Here is an 18,405-nt window from a genome sequence, read left to right on the forward strand (position 1 = left end):
AGGCTATTCCATTGAAAATGGACACCTTTTCTCACCTTTAATTTTTTCTTTTGGCTGAAGCAGAGGATAACTCGAATAAACGCGTCATTTTAATCTCTAAAAACTCCCTAAAAACTGATCTGACATTTTAAAATTAGAATTATTTTGTAATTAAGATGGAAGTGGTATTTCAGGATTCAGAACAAGAAGTTTTTTGTTTTACTACTGAAGTAAGACCAGGTGTTAATTAAATAAAAAAATTGGTATTTCAGAATTCAGGACAGAACTCTTCACTGACAGATGATGTCTTCTTAAAGCAAAACTCGTCAAAAGGATGCTAACTTCAAGGCAGTAATAATGATGATTAATTTTAATTGGTTAAAATTGGAAAAGAAACATTTGAAAAATAATTATACCTAAAAATAAGGAACTTGTATCTCTATTTGACATTTAGACACCGCTTCTTAAATAAAAATGGAGCTCGCAAATGTTCATTTCTTGTCAATAGTCCTTAAAACATTACCGTCTTATAAAAACCATTCTCAACGTACACATTCGGAAGTTATATCAAAATAGATGTTGTTCTTTATTGGCAATATCTTTGTAATCTTTAGTGATCATGCATTCCAACAATCTTTTGGAATTGCATAGACACAAATTCTGCCTCTTAATTAGCTTACTTATTTTTATATTTTGATAAAACACATATAAAAAAAATGATTCTACATGAAATATTGAGCTTACGAGTAGATCTTCAGCTTTAAAGTACAATCAAACAATATAAACCGTGAGCAGAGCAAAAAAGACCTCCTGAACTTCAGAGGTGGGGTTAAGTGCCAAAGAGGAGTAAGCATCCCCTCCCGACCGAAAAGATGCCTTTTGCCATGGTCTTTACTTTTTCTTTCGACATTAAAATATTTTATCGAGGTATTTTTTTATTAACATTGATAGAGAGAGCTTATCTTCCCAATTTAATCGATACGCAAGAGTTTTTGTTCTACACAGTATACACGAAAGATTTCTAGTTGATATACCTAGGATTTCAGCAGTTACTTTCATTTCGTAAATTCTGTTTAAGATACAATTCTCTTGTCGTTAGATTAAATGTTGATTAACATTTCCATACTTAATTGTCTACGGATTCATGAAAAGAGGCCTACGACAGGTGTCGCCAGTCGACAGAGGAAGTTTACTGTTGTACGGCACCTGATCCCAATGTTGTTAGAGTATTTTGTTAATCTTTAGTCACAATTCTCAATGTAAACTAGAGGTATTAATGTGAACACTGAGCTCACAAAATGAGTCCTCCGCCTCTCATATGATTATAATGGCAAAATCAATGTTTTGATATAGGTTACCCGAAATAAATGTCAGATCAAAAGGTAAAATAGGAGATGCACAATGGCTTTATGTCATTAAGAATCTGTGAAAGTATGCTGAAATTTCATTCTGTAATTTAGAAGTTGTGGATAAGAAATAGGTACCACTCAATGTTTAAAAAAAAAATGGTGTTGTCCATGTTTTGCTATTGGAATCCAAAATTTGTGTCCGATAAAAGAATAAAATAAGAAAGTGTACAATGGCTATATAACAAAGATTCTGTGAAAGTCGGGTTAAATTTTATTCAGTGGAATAAAAGGAGTTTTTACTAAAGATGGGTATCCCAAAGGGTAACGGACGAACAGACTAACGTACGGAGGGACGGATGGGCAAAATCGGATGATCTGGGTTTTTTGGCCAAAAAATCTCTTTACTATAAACAGTTTATCAATGAAATAGTGTGATGAAATTCATTTGAAAATGAATCATTCTTTAGACATTGTTTCTATGCTGTTTTGTTTTAATTTTAAGTTCATGAGCACGCTATGCGGGGAAATGTGTACTACTATTTTCAGCAATAAATGCTGCTTGTGTCGTATAAAACTGGAAAGTTCCATTTTTCGTAAGTTTATTTGTAAGGTAAAGTCAAGTAAAATAATTATTGTTACTATCAATTCCAAAAAAATAATCTTTAGTACCATATTACACACCAAAAATTGTGTATATTTTAAATTCGTTTATGTCAAAGTAGTTTAGTTTCATCTCGTCCGAAGCATTCCTTGCTCCGGGTATTTTGCTGGTTTAGTAGATTTTGCACTTTAAAAAAATAAAATATAATCGGAATTTTTAAAAGTAGTTCCATGTAAAACAATTTGGGGCTGTAAATTACAGAATCATTATGTGGTTTTCGTGAACTTCCCGGGAAGAAATTCTTTTTCTACATCCTTTCTTTTTACTGTTACTCTGGTGTACCGATTATTAACTCATTATACAGATGTACCAATGTAAAATGATTTTCATGTCATAGATCTCGGCAATTTACATGCAGCAAGAGAGATGATTTTTTTCCCTTTCATAAATCATTCAGTTAATTGGAAATCGCCGAAACGAGATATTTCTTATGACTGGATCAATTTAGACCTATGGTTTCTGTGACTATATTGGCTTCCCACTGCTTCATGAGATGTTTAGGTTTTATAGGGTAAAATCCCTATCATTCTTGTAAGAGGGAAACCATTTTATTTGATGTAATCAAAGTATTTCATTTCTATGATACTGAGACATCTTGCTATCTTCTAGAGTCTGACAACTGTGATTTACCTTTAACCACCTTTACTGATATAGTTTAAAAGACATGGTGTTTAACATTAAAGGGTTTACTTGAAGCGTGCTTCTTTTAATAAGAATACCATTTTATAATAGAAAATTTATTTGATTTATTTATATTTAAATTTCATTTAAATTATTATTTTTACATTTATTGTCTTATCTGTAAAATTTAAATTTTTGAGCAGAGGACACAGGGACCTCTAAAACATCAGAATCTGGTGCCATGGAGGTGTAAGAATCCCCTGCCGATCCTATGCTACTGTCATTGGGAAATAACGCAAAAATTCGTCTACAATTCAGTATATAAATAATGGCCTTACAATTAGCATGAAAAAGTCATTCAGCAATTTACTTAATGTTAGATTGTATTTGCTTAAGACATTGTATCAACCATATGAAATTATGACTTTAAACGAGACTTGATATTCTTGATTCAGCAACCTTTTTTCAATAATTGACATCGTTTGAAAAATTGTTTATGCGTAAAGCATGCTCTCGCGTATCGAATCAACTGAGAGAGATAAACCCCGTTTGCAGGTAATGAAGGTATATTGCCTTCTGATGTATGTTTTGAGGTCTGTGTGCTCTGCTCCAATTTTGTAATGTAATGGACTTTTGAGCTCGAATATTGTTCGTTTTCTCTTCTTTTTTCAATAATGAAAAATCTAATGGACTGTATTACTTTGTTTTTTAGGAACATGAATTGGGGATCATGTGTTCTACTACTGACAACTTTAACATCTGTGTTCACGTGCACGGGGGCGGTTGAGGGGGAGGGATGGGAAAACACAGACTACTACTCACAGGTGAAACTATTAGAGCAGCTAATAAACAGTGAAATAAACAAAGAACTCAAGCAGAGACAATTCGAAAAGGATTTAGCCCAGATCTTAATGGATTCCACCGAGGACCTCCCACCTACACCGCAAAAGAAGAGCTATCTCTGGTTCCAGTCAAAACCGAATCCCATTCCCATCCAAACCCGAGTTTCTATAGGCCAGTCTTTACAGCCACATAGGGAGGAGATAAACAAACCTGCTATAGGCGTATTTCGATATGGAAGATAGATAAATTTTACATACAGACATCCTCGCCATTTTAAAATTTATGCATTCTTTCTTCATATGAATATAGATGAAAACTGAAACCAACACTTTAGTGACTATGAAACTATCTTCTATAAATTATGTGCATTTTGATATTGAATGAAATATAAATTAAGATTACTTCTTCGAAATTCATCCTGTATTAAAAACTTCTATTTGAAAATGTTTCTATAAAAATGCAAAATAAAATTAAATTAATTTACTTATTTAAGATTCATTTTACTCATTACATATGAAAAGGATCTAGCAATAGGCACAAATGCCTATTATTGCTCTCTTCACAGGTCAAGATATCTATAATGGTTACATTGCGGCTTTTTGAATTTATCTAAGGAATGAAGCTTATTTCAACTTTTGTTATACGATATAACACGACTTGGGGCAGTTTACGCTTTATAAACCGCGAAGATCTCTGGGCTGTATTTTTAGGCTATGCTTTAAACCAATTCTTAGGCCTTTGTATCAATACGAATGCTCTGTTAATGTCATCACATTTTATGAGAAGAAATAGACACTTAGAGTAGGATGATACTTTTGATCATAATTTATCATGAGAATGTAAGAATCTTTTTGAAAATCTGTGGAAATTAAGTTGGGCTTAAGTTTACTTATGTAAGCAAAGTGACCAGTGGGTCTCTCGGTTTTGAAGAATCTGAAGAGGAAAAAAAGAACTGCATTTTGATAATAAATTTTGTCATTAAAAGAGAGAAGGATGACACATTTGTTTTTCGTAATTTGATGGATTTTTACATTCTCTTAAACATTTATGAACTTGAATTCTTATTGTCCCTTACTTGTAGTCAAAGAAATACAAACCACTGTACAGAGGTGAGATGAACATATTGAGAAAAACAGGAAGCAACTGCTGAAACACGTGATTTTTGTTTTAAGAGAAAGGTATTTTTGTCAACTCTTTTCCTTAGAATGACTCTGCTCCGTTTGATTTTCAATTAATTAAACTCGAACACATATTAGAATCGAAATTAGTCATTTATTAGCAAAATTTAAAGATCAAACATCTTTTCTCAATTTTATTTAATTGCACTGTTTTGATTAAAGCTGCCCCAAGCGGTGAAGTGCCTAGTAAAACAACTGCTGCCACCTAGTGGTGTTCCAAGGGCAATAACAATTGAAGATTGCCAAAAATGCATTTATTTCTATAAATGTATATACACGCAATTAGTGAAGCCTGGACTGGAATAAATACACAACCTGACAAAAGAACCGCAGCTATTTCGACTGATAGATTGGGATACATTATAAATTACGTGATCATATACTTAGTAGTAAATACACCGATTCTGCACTGTGCGATACGGGTGACTCACAATACCCCATTTATCCTGCAACTACCCCTTGCATTGACCTAATAAAGGTAACCTAATAAACCATTTTTAGCTTTATCCAGTCACTACCATAATAATTATAGCCTCGTGCATGTATTCCGATGTTCTAAACGCATTGTGAAGTCACGTATACTGCAATGTTTACGCCATGGCGTCATAGTTTCAACTGCAGAGATGTGTCTAAACCAGTCGAAAAAGCTTGTTTTGGACGTTCAAATGTAAAATTTTGTTGCAGGATAAACAAAATACATATATATCTTGAAATATAAATGTTTGGGCGCTGAAAACGTAAGAGGGCTCGGCAAGCCTCGCCCTCTATACGTTTTGTACCCTCGCCCAAATATCGCTTATATTTCAAGACAGTAACCATGTATTTTATATATCAATGACCGATGTAATGTTGATATTTGACCCGGGTTGAAAACTGACTCACTAATTGTGCTCCTTTATTGGCCGACCTGTTTTAATATGTCTATGAAGCAGAATCAAAATATATTTTAAAAAGTTTACGTTTTAAGAAGAAAACACTTGTTTTGGGGTTCAACTCAACATTTAGAAACACCGATGACGTATGAGTTACTTTAGTTCATATACATCCCAGTGAACTTTAAATTAAAGTTACCACTGAATGTGCCACAGCTGTTTCATGTTTGGAAGTTATACTGACTATGGAAGATGAAGACCAATTGAAACTATACTTTATAAGAAAAGAAATGATTTTTTCATCTTTTCAAAATTGAACTGTCCGTATTTGTAAAGTAATATTCCGCTATCATCTGTTTTTGGTATGGCGTATGGAACGCCGTCACTGCCTTATAGCAGGACACTGCTATTGCATTGTGTCAACCTTCCATTACATTATGTCAACTCTTTATGACATTAACCTACACTACTGTTGCATTGCGTCAACCTTCCATTACATTATTTCAACTCTTTATGACATTTACCCACACTACTATTGCATTGTGTTAACTTTCCTTTACGTTATTTCAACTCTTTATGACATTTACACATACTACAACTATATTTTGTCAACTTGCATTTCGTTATGTTTACTTTTCATGACATCTTATATTTTATTAACTGGTGTGACAAGCTCATGTCATACTGTGCGCACTCTTCTACATTGTGTCGATTCACTATTACGTTATGCGAACACAGGTATCCTCGGCCTTTATATGAGCATAACGTATTTTCCGCGTTCCGCAAGCACTAAAAATGGGGGAGATAAAACTGTCGTAGAAGAAATTCTCAGCGATTTGGGAATGGCATCTTTAAGGATTTCCATCCCTAATGGGACCAAATTCTCTACCCTTTAAGTACACAATACTCTGATATTATATTAAAGCATTTTATAGTGGAAAAGGATTGACCGCGAGAAATTTTCAAAAATTTCATTAATTAAACAGTAGTTAATTAACAAAGATTGCATTGAAGTCTATGGGGAAAAACGTTTTTTTCAAAATAAAAATTCAAATAATTTGAATATCAATAAATCAATAAACATGTAATTCCTATTTAATTGAGTTTACAACCAGTTCTAGTTTTGTCATATTTCCCAGATTTCTTGATCAGTGGCTGTTCCATCAATGAAACGTATAAAGACTTTCGCATCATTAATACAATAATTAATCTTTTTAATCCTACTCTAAATTATTATTTAGACCGATATAAATTTAAACAATAACATGTCTTTCTTTGTTTATTATTACTGGAATTAACGGTCGCAGCTATTGCAGAAAAAATTACATAACCAGCTTACGCGGGTTATGTATTTTTCCTGCAACAGCTGCTTCCGATTTATAAAGCGGTTTATAAAGCGTAAACTGCCCAACCCAGTTTATACTGTATAAAATGGGTAGCTATTAAATTCATTCCTTAAAAACACTAAAAATGTTAATTTTACGATCATACAAGTAGTACGAAACTGCCAATGTACTGTGACTGCACTAGAATAATACACGCTGAATTCTAGTGCTGAGATAACCTCTCTTGTTGCGGAGTTAGCAAACGTTTGCTCGTCTATTCTCCTACATACTAATTGTCAGACATGAACAAGACAGATAGTTGCGGGGAATAGACAGCTAAGTGTTTCATACTATCCAACACGCGTAAGACCTGAATAAGGCAGTCACCTGGTTGTAGAGAGAGGTGGCATACCACAGATAAAGGTGGGGGAAATGCCAAGAGACAGTACTATTGTAGTTGCAGGGCCAGAAAGAAACAAAGAAACAAAGTCAACAATTTTAAAAAGAAACTAGAAGAAGAGTACTTAATAAATTTGAATGAATCATTGAATCATTTGAATTGTACAAACTCAAAATCTTATTGGCAAATAGCAGATTATTGAAAGGTTCGAAACCATCACACTCGATTCCACCATTAAAAAATCTTGAAGATCTTGAAGATAATGCCTATGTATATACAGATGACGAAAAATGTGAATTATTGAATGCATATTTTTGTAAAGTTTCCTCTAATGACAATACAAAGACCTCCCCGAATTCGAATCGAAATTTTAGATTCTAAAAAAGCCTCCGGTCCCCACAATTTCAGTAATATTCTAATAATAGAAACAAGGAAAGAAATTGCTGTCCCGCTAGAAATACTGTTTAATAAATTCCTGAGAACTGGGAAATTTCCATGTGTTTGGAAACATGCAGGTGTAGTTCCTGTTTTTAAAAAAGGTGAGAAATCAAATCCATCCAATTACAGACCAATTTTCTTGTTAAGCTGTATTGGAAAGGTTTTTGAAAGAGTAATGTTTAAATACATTTATAATCATTTAGTATCACATAAACTATTATATAACCTACAAGCTGGATTTATGCGTAACCATTCAACAGTGACCCAATTAATAGAAATGTATCACAATATCTGTATTGCTCTAGACAATGAAGAAGTCACGTGCTTTGCCTTTTGTGATATAAGTAAAGCATTTGACACGGTTTGGTTGAAAGGTTTAAAATACAAATTAGAAAAATATGGGTTTGTTGGAAAGGTTCTTGCATGGTTAAATGATTATCTTACAAGTCGATCACAACAGATGTAAAATATTCCCATCCTTCTATCCCTCATCTATTGTCTTTACAGTTGTCTGTCATCATTGTATATAAATTTCCATTTCACTCCATCTTTCTGGGAAATAATTTACAGATGGAACATACTATTCTTGCAATGACCATCCCTCTCAGACAACTTTATTTGATCCATCACTTATTTATTTTTTATGATTTAACAATAAGAATATTATTTTTGCTCTTTTAATGTTTTTGACTGCGAAACTTACTCAGTTAAAAGTTTATTTCCCATTAGTACCTTGATATATGATTGTTTTCTTTCTTTCTTTCGTCTTCACAAAAAAATTGGGTGTAGAACCATTCCTGTTTCTACTACATACGGATCTACATGTGCAAGCAGTTTTAAGCTAAAAAGAAAAATCCGTTAATCAATAAAATTAGAAATTTTGGATCAGAGCAAGCAAGGGCCTCTAAAACATCAGATGCGAGATCAGGTATCATGGAAGAGTGAGCATCTCCTGACGACCGGTGTCGCATAATATTCGTTCCGGGTGTTTCGCGTTCCGGCCGGAACCTTAAAATCATAATATTGATTCCGGATTTTACTGTAATATAGGTTCCGGCCATGAGTTCAATCTTTGAATCGCGGTATCTGTCCAGATTTCATTCCACATTGAGTCATGGAAGTAGTGGGTTTTTTTCTTGAGGTTTTAGCATGACGCAGCGACATTCTACATGTATTTTCGTGCGTCGCACAATGTTTTGTTCTTACCAATTTTAAAAAATAGATGAATAAATAGCCTGATGATACTCTTTCTGATACATATGACTTTGGTCGCATTATAACTTATAATATAAGGCTTTGTTTATCTTATGTATACAAATCGGTTATCTACAACTCGATTCCTTTTGTTTATTTAGTGCATGCCAGGTGTGAATCTCTGTGAATCTCTCGCTTCAATGCACGCAAACCCGTAAAGACAGGTAAAGAACATGGTTAGGAGATAAACAATTTAAGACCGGGATTACGAAAGACTAACATTTAAAGAAACACAATGTCAAAGAATTAATTAATTGATAATTTTTTTAATTCAGAATTCGATGAAAGTAAAGAACAAATATTGATAATTATATTTTACGGAATTAAATTCTCTGTTTAAATTATAGTACACGTTTTGACATTTCACCGAGTCGAGGCTCAAACACGGCTTCCATTCCTCATAATTAAAGATTTTTTTTCATAATTAGATATTATTGATGAAATGGCATGATAATATGGTTTATATTCCATCTGAAATATGTATATGATTCACTGTTGAAGAATGTTACGTATATGGTTTATTTTCTTCTTAATTAATCTTCATACTTACATGTAGGTACAGTACATGTATTTCATGATGATGTGATTTATTCTTTAATGAAATAAACATGAAAACATAAGAATATGAGTATGGTTTATTCCCTTTAATACCAAAAAAGCCAAGCACGTGTAATTAATAAAAATGATAATTTTTTTAATCGTCGGAAGAAAAAAAAAAGTAATTGAGATATGAAAAGTAAAGACAATATTACGACGGCGTATTCGTGCCATTTAAACAATGTAGAAATATTTTTTTTAAATCGTTTGTACGATTTAATAAATCGTTTGTACGATTTCATAAATCGTTTGTACGATTTACTAAATCGTTTGTACGATTTACTAAATCGTTTGTACAATTTACTAAATCGTTTGTACGATTTAACAAATCGTTTGTACGATTTAATAAATCGTTTGTACAATTTAGTAAATCGTTTGTACGATTTACTAAATCGTTTGTACAATTTAATAAATCGTTTGTACGATTTAATTTATTAAATCGTACAAACGATTTATTAAATCGTACAAACGATTTAATAAATCGTTTTAACGATTTAGTAAATCGTTCAAACGATTTAGTAAATCGTACAAACGATTTGTTAAATCGTTCAAACGATTTAGTAAATTGTACAAACGATTTACTAAATCGTACAAACGATTAAGTAAATCGTACAAACGATTTAGTAAATCGTACAAACGATTTAATAAAAAATTTCTACATTGTAAAAATGGCACGAATACGCCGTCGTACAATATATGTTAACTGGCTCGGCTTTTTATTTAATAATCAAGTTTAAAAAAAATCATTTTTTTTTTTTATTTTCTTTTTTTTTTTTTTTTTTTTTTTTTTTTTTGCAAAAATAGACATAATATAGACATCGTGCATTGGGGCGTAGGTTTAAACCCCCCCCCCCCCACACACACACTTTTTCAACCGACACGTTGCAGTTGAGTTTTAAAAATGGGGATATGGTAGTGTTTGGAAAAAAAACTGGCACTGGAAGACGTTCTATCATAACCCCCCCCCCCCCACAACCCCAACCCCCACGAAATAGAATTTTCGTGTATTGACAATTGACACATTTTCTTTTTTTGCTTGTCAAGAATTTTTTTGTAGGTTTAATTTTTTTCTTTCACTTAAGCCCCCCCTTTCAATTTGCTTCTGACGCCAATGTCATTATGTTGAAATAATCTCAACTGCTTCGGAGAAAAATATTAAATAAATACATGAAGGTTAAAAAAATGCACATTTACACAGGTACATGTAGGTTAAAGGTAAACTGCAATGATGTTCATGTAGCTGGGCTACGTGTTTTAAAAATCTCACCCCTTCTCCAATTTAAAAGAAAATGGAGATTATATTTCAACAGCCCCACAAAGTGAAAAGTTGTTTATCAATATTCCAACATTTTGTTATGGGGAAGTTTCAATTATAACAGTTGCAAAAATGTAAAAGTTTTATTTAATTTTTAATCATTAATTTGCAAAACATGGAATAGGGTTCTATTTATTTTTTCTGGAGCATCACTGTTGTAGAAAAGAAGAAAATTACGTAGCAGGATCATGGCATATTGTAGATGTTTGTCTGCACAAATCGTGGCAATTGAAGGTAAGACGGGACCACAATTTATAGGGAATAAAATTATATTTTTTAATTAAAATATTATACATGCAGAACAAAATGGATCCGTAGAACCAACTGGGATAGCGGAAACAAGTGTCTAAGGGGAGTGATTTTTGGGAAAACAGAAGCTAACATGGAAATACAAGTGTAAAGAAAGAATGTTTTAAAATGTTCTCATTAATACCCAAGGTCATGCAAACATGATTTATAAAACAAGCTGATTCAGAGAATCTATGTCCCCCGCATTACGGAAAAGAAGAGCATGCACGAACCGAAAGGGGGGGGGGGGGTTAAGACGGGTGTGTATTAGGGAGTTATGGTATGACATTTCATTGCAAAATCGTTAACGCTTCTTGAGATACCGTCCATGGCCAGAAATGAAAGTTTTACACCCAGAAAGAATATACAAATACATGTATATGATTTAACGATGTTGACCTTTGAAATTTTGACCTCAAAACCAATAGTTTAGAGGCCTTCCTCATAAATAGGACATAGGGAGTTGTGGTATAAAATTCCACTCAAAGGCTTCTCTCCATATATATCGCGTGGAAACGAAAATGTTAAAAATAATTTATGAATTCATAACCTTGACCTTTGACCTCAAAATCTTTAGGGCTTTCTTTAGGCCATAGGAGGTTTTTAAAATTTCTTTCCTATAGCTCAAAGGTTTTTTGTCTGTATACCTCTATTTCGGGCTGTCTGTCTGTCTTTTACAATCTTTGACTATGATAACTCAGACTGGAACCCAAATTATGGTCACATTTCTGGGTGACTATTACTTAGAGTTATTTTATTAAAATCTTTTGCTATTTTGACGTTTCTTTTCCACTTTGTGTCGAAGATAAGTTAGCCCGGAACCAAAATTATGATCATATATAACGTTCCGGGTTGCAATTACTGAGAGATATTTCATATATTTTAGCTACTTAGCTGTTTTCCAGATTTTGACGAAGCAAAGTTAGCCCGGAACCAAACATTATGGTCATAATAAACGTTCCGGGTTGTACTTACTGAAAGATATTTCATATATTTTAGCTACTTAGTTGTTTGTTTTCCAGTTTTTGATGAAGCTAAGTTAGCCCGGAACCAAAAATTATGCCCATGATAAACGTTCCGGGTTGCAATTACTGAAAGATATTTCATATATTTTAGCTACTTAGTTGTTTGTTTTCCAGTTTTTGATGAAGCTAAGTTAGCCCGGAACCAAAAAGTATGCCCATAATAAACGTTCCGGGTAGCAATTACTGAAAGATATTTCATATCTATTTGCTACTTAGTTGTTTCATTTCCAGCATTTCACGAAGTAAGTTAGCCCGGAACCAAAAATTATGCCCATGATAAACGTTCCGGGTTGCAATTACTGAAAGATATTTCATATTTATTTGCTACTTAGTTGTTTCATTTCCAGCTTTTGACGAAGTTAAGTTAGCGCGGAACCAAAAATTATGGTCATAATAAACGTTCCGGGTTGCAATTACTAAAAGATATTTCATATATTTTAGCTACTTAGTTGTTTCTTTTCCATTTTGTTACGAAGCTAAGTTAGCCCGGAACCATAAATTATGGTCATAATAAACGTTCCGGGTTGCAATTACTGAAAGATATTTCATATATTTTAGCTACTTAGTTGTTTGTTTTCCAGTTTTTGATGAAGCTAAGTTAGCCCGGAACCAAAAATTATGGTCATAATAAACGTTCCGGGTAGCAAATACTGAAAGATATTTCATATCTATTTGCTACTTAGTTGTTTCATTTCCAGCTTTTGACGAAGCTAAGTTAACCCGGAACCAAACATTATGGTCATAATAAACGTTCCGGGTTGTACTTACTGAAAGATATTTCATATATTTTAGCTACTTAGTTGTTTGTTTTCCAGTTTTTGATGAAGCTAAGTTAGCCCGGAACCAAAAATTATGCCCATAATAAACGTTCCGGGTTGCAATTACTGAAATATATTTCATATATTTTATTAGCGACTTAGTTGTTTCATTTCCAGCTTTTGACGAAGCTAAGTTAGCCCGGAACCAAAAATTATGGTCATAATAAACGTTCCGGGTAGCAAATACTGAAAGATATTTCATATCTATTTGCTACTTAGTTGTTTCATTTCCATTTTGTTACGAAGCTAAGTTAGCCCGGAACCATAAATTATGGTCATAATAAACGTTCCGGGTTGTACTTACTGAAAGATATTTCATATATTTTAGCTACTTAGTTGTTTTCCAGATTTTGACGAAGCAAAGTTAGTCCGGAACCAAAACTTATGCCATAATAAACGTTCCGGGTTGCAATTACTGAAAGATATTTCATATATTTTAGCTACTTAGTTGTTTGTTTTCCAGTTTTTGATGAAGCTAAGTTAGCCCGGAACCAAAAAGTATGCCCTTAATAAACGTTCCGGGTAGCAAATACTGAAAGATATTTCATATCTATTTGCTACTTAGTTGTTTCATTTCCAGCTTTTGACGAAGCTAAGTTAGCCCGGAACCAAACATTATGGTCATAATAAACGTTCCGGGTTGTACTTACTGAAAGATATTTCATATATTTTAGCTACTTAGTTGTTTGTTTTCCAGTTTTTGATGAAGCTAAGTTAGCCCGGAACCAAAAATTATGCCCATAATAAACGTTCCGGGTTGCAATTACTGAAATATATTTCATATATTTTAGCTACTTAGTTGTTTCATTTCCAGCTTTTGACGAAGCTAAGTTAGCCCGGAACCAAAAATTATGGTCATAATAAACGTTCCGGGTTGTACTTACTGAAAGATATTTCATATTTATTTGCTACTTAGTTGTTTCATTTCCAGCTATGACATGTCCGCAGTCATCTTAAAGTTAGGACTAAGATTAGGAGGTCTCCTAAGATAGGATAGCTTCGATGGCCTCACTTAAGACTAAGATATGTCGTAAGTTCGTCTTAAGAGATGTCTTATAAGATAGCTTCATAAGCATGCCTGCAGGTTTTCATTTTAAATTAAGATTTTACATTCCCATCGAGTTCTAGAGCGGAAATACACGTTTTATCAGAATTAAAGTGAAACGTTTTCTTCTTTTCCAAATAATTATAGTTTTTGAAAGTTCGTAAAAAAAACCCATTATATCTATAGGAAAAGTCATTCAAAGATGTCTTTTGAAAAATCAGGTAGGCGATAGAACAAACGTTCGCGGTTGCCTTCCCCACTAAGACTCCTTTGTTTGTTGAATACACTCAACAAATTGTTAATTAAAATATAGAAAATTTCATACCAAGCAAATCAAGTTTTTTGTCTATTGTTCACTGCAGGGGAAGGGGGGGGGGTGAGCAGACTTCACATTGCTATTCATATAAATAGTAAAATACAGATCTGTGTCTGTAATACATTTCTTCTTCAGTGTTATTTTTACAAATGAATACAAATGTACTTGTACTTTCGTGCATAAATAAAAATGAATTAAATTTTATTCAAAAGTTTTTAGCCGTGTCATTGAAACATTTCCAAGTTGATCATGTGCATGTTTTGTTGACATATATATAACATTAAAATTTAAATTAAAAAAAAAAAAAAACTTCACCTGACGTAGAAAAATAATCAACAAACGGGAAACACTGTTCCTTCGTATTAAATGCTTAAATTATAAATTCCCTTTTTAGATCCGGCATGCACTCCTTTCCCATTATGTTCTTGTATTTTAATTTATTAATATAATTATTTGGTTAAAGAAAACGCAACTACATGTATGGGTGTTTAAAAAAATTGTAAGGAAATTAAAATATTACCTAATAATTAAAGTATTTTATCGTAAATATAATTAATCTATCAACATTATCATCTGATCAGGGTGGTCATGTGTGCTTACGGCGATTCACAAGATTGCGCAATTATTCGTATCTATAGAAGCCAAGTGTGTCGTAAAACAGCACGATGGGGGTAAACAAGTTTCACACCTTCTTTTGTTTACAAAGAATCAAAATAATCAACTGGAATTTCGTGGATTAAAATATTTAAATCAGAGGCATCAATAAATATATAATGTCTCTGGTAAAAAGACCGCATATTCTGACTTGAAATGTAAACATATATGTTGTCTTACGATTAAATCCTGCTGTATCATGTACGAAGGAATAAAAGAAAGAAGAAAATTAAAATTAACAGCCAATATTAAATATAAATAGAGAGTTTAATAGGGTGCTAGGATGCCCGGAACGTTTTTTACGGCCGGAACCAATCTTACGCGGGCCAGAACGTTTATTATGGTCCGGAACCAATATTATAGGTATTTAGCGTTTCGGCCGGAACGCTAAGTTACCCGGAACGTATATTATGCGACACCGGTCACATCCACCGTGTGCTCCTTGTCCTGATCGGGTATATGGATTTTTTTAGACAATTTGTAAGAAGGCTATACAAATCTTGTAAATTCAAATTCAAAGCATCATGCAGAAGCAAATGCACTTAATTAACCGGCTACATCTGAAGAAATTAACTGATATTTTAAAATATCAAAATCATTTCCAGAGTTTGAATTTCCTTTCATTAGCATAATAAGACAAAATAGGCCCATCGGGAAAAAAGATTGAATATCAAAAACATTACAAATAATGATACTGCTAAAAGTAATATTTAGAGGGACGCTATAAGATGGATAATGATAAATATTTCTTTGCCAAAGATATACCCAACTGTTCATCAGCTCACTAATCGAGCATTTAAACTGTTAAGTGACCATCCTGCCTCAAAAGAATGCCTTAGTGACAATTTATGCGTGCTAATGAGAATTTATGTTCGTACATCATAAATCTGTGTAGGACAATACCGGAAGATCCTTGTCAGATCTTAGAATGTCCCCTAGAAAAGACTAAAAACTGTCATCTAGTTAATATGTTCAAATTTAACTTATAAAGAATAATCTTTTGTGATGGATTACGGAAAGATACATATCACTGTGCTATTTCTATTCTCCCTTATAGTACAAGATTATGTAACAAGTTTCGCCTTAATACGTTTTTTAACATGTTAAACATTATTCAACATACTTAAAGCAGCCTGATTCTGAATCAGGTGAAACAAGTCGGCATGGAATGCCCACTCCTTCCTGGCACCTGATCCCAGCTCTGATGCTTTAGAGGTCCGAGTTTCCTCTGCTCCTGATTTGATTTGTTTGAATGGATATCTGGGCTTGAAAAATGTTCGTTATCTCCATTTTATTTATTTCACTTGAAGAGTTTCCTTCTTAGAAGGGAGTATAAAATAGATAGACACGAATCTCATTTTCTCTAAAATACAATTGAAAATTTATGTGCATACACTCAACAGACTAGCTGTTAAAAAATTCAGGGATTTTAAATGTTCTTCAAGTTTTAGGATCCACATAGTAGACTGAAATCTAAAATTGACTAAGTGGAATGTTAGAAGTTTGAAACAACTGAAATGTATTGAAGAATTTAATCCTTGGAAAGAGAGCTCTTAATACATGTAGGATTTTCTAGATGTAAAATTAAAAACTAGTTTTTCCAATATACAACAATAAAAATGAGCCTTACAAACAAAGATGCAAGAGTTACCAGCTTTGCCTACTGAAACCAATACCTATTGCTAAAGTCTCTCTAATTCAATCATCACATCTACATGTAATAAATGATTTGAAGTCCATATGCGCTAACAGTGAGGAGTTCTCCTCTTGGACAATAGTTGTAGGGTAAAGAAAACATGAGCATGCTGGAGGCTTGTGTTCAGGTGGGAGATATCTAAGCACTGCAGATATACTTGTAATTAAATGTAGTCACTATTATATATATTTTTTTTGTAGGAAATACAGGGTGTTAATTTCAAATTAAAATATTGTGGAATACGGATTAAGAATATTAATAATATTAACATATGATGTATTGAAGTTTAATTAAGGGAAAAATGGATTGCTTGGGTAAAATTCTCTTCCGTAGAGAGAAGCGATTGAAAAAGTATGAATTCTAATATCCATAATAATTACACACCCGAGTCTGTATTCTGGTGGCGAAGAATCTAAACAGAATACATGAAATACTATTCTAAAATCAACATGCTTTGTCACCAACACTCTTATTAATCTAACGCCGTGCATTTTAAAGACATCAGGCACACGATTATTACATTCGTGGTCGAATGTGGATAACATTGCTACTACCAGAAATATGCATTGAGATATACAAATTTAAACAAATAACCTCATTCATTATTTATCTCATACTGAAGATTTATTCAACTTTTAAAATTTCTTTCCATTAAAAAAAAAATTAATAAAATAATAATTTGATAATCTAATGCAATCAACAAATGGATTTTGCTATTAGAAAATTTTCTGGAGGTGGTTAAATGACAAAATGAAGTTTTATTTGACAGAAACATAATTGTGTCTGGATATTCTCGAGCAGGCGTTTTGCTGCACTTTCAGAATGTCGTGGATTTAATTTGGAAACGACTGAGTGCCAAATATGGGAGCATTAGAATTATAACATGTCGTGCAAAACAAAACGAGGTTACATGATAAATATTTCAAATGAGAGAGAGAGAGAGAGAGAGCATTGTTGTATTTAATCTTGAAATAGTTATTCAAACTTTGAATATTTTGACAAGAATATACATTCTATTTATGTTATTTAGTATAAATAACATACTCTAGAAAAACAAAAAAAAAATATTAAGTCTGCAATGATTTTTATTGATTAAACCCCAATTTTTATTCCCTTGATCCAGACGAATCAGAAATACATGTATAACAGATTCGTAGGCTTTTTTTTTGCTGTTTGCAGACATTCTATTTTTTATGCAGCAAAATGTTCAGGTAGTGGATCAAATAATATAAATGCCGGAAAATGACTTTATAATTCAACAATAATACTTCCTTCTCCGGTTTTATAAATCACGTACACATTTCATCAAACTCTTTGTCACCAGAGGATATTGTGGTTCCCAGAATAAATTTGTTTCAAGGTTATAAAATGTTTTACAAGCAGATAATGGCCCTAAAAAGTTTTTATTTGATTTTGATACGGAAGGGAGCTTCATAAAGTCTTTGTGTAGTAATTGCTCTGATCAACAAGTAACATACTCCGTTGTTAAGAAATCATTGCACCTCATTTACCGTTCTTGGCGAATTTATTATTCTATTTCCGTTCCAAGAGAAATAAAATGTCGGGGAGAAAAAAGAAATAATTGTTAATTCTCATCTGGAAAAAAATCCTGGATGTCAACAGGATAAATTAAACAAAAATTTAATTTAAGATCTTGTTTCATGTCCCAACATACTCAATAAAAAGGGAAAAAATTCTATTAAGGAAGAGATTGTCAAAATGATTTTAAAG

Source organism: Saccostrea cucullata, unplaced genomic scaffold, assembly GCF_032062105.1.
Source record: "Saccostrea cucullata isolate Sc308-1 unplaced genomic scaffold, CSIRO_AGI_Scuc_v1 ctg926, whole genome shotgun sequence".
Classification (NCBI taxonomy): domain Eukaryota; kingdom Metazoa; phylum Mollusca; class Bivalvia; order Ostreida; family Ostreidae; genus Saccostrea; species Saccostrea cuccullata.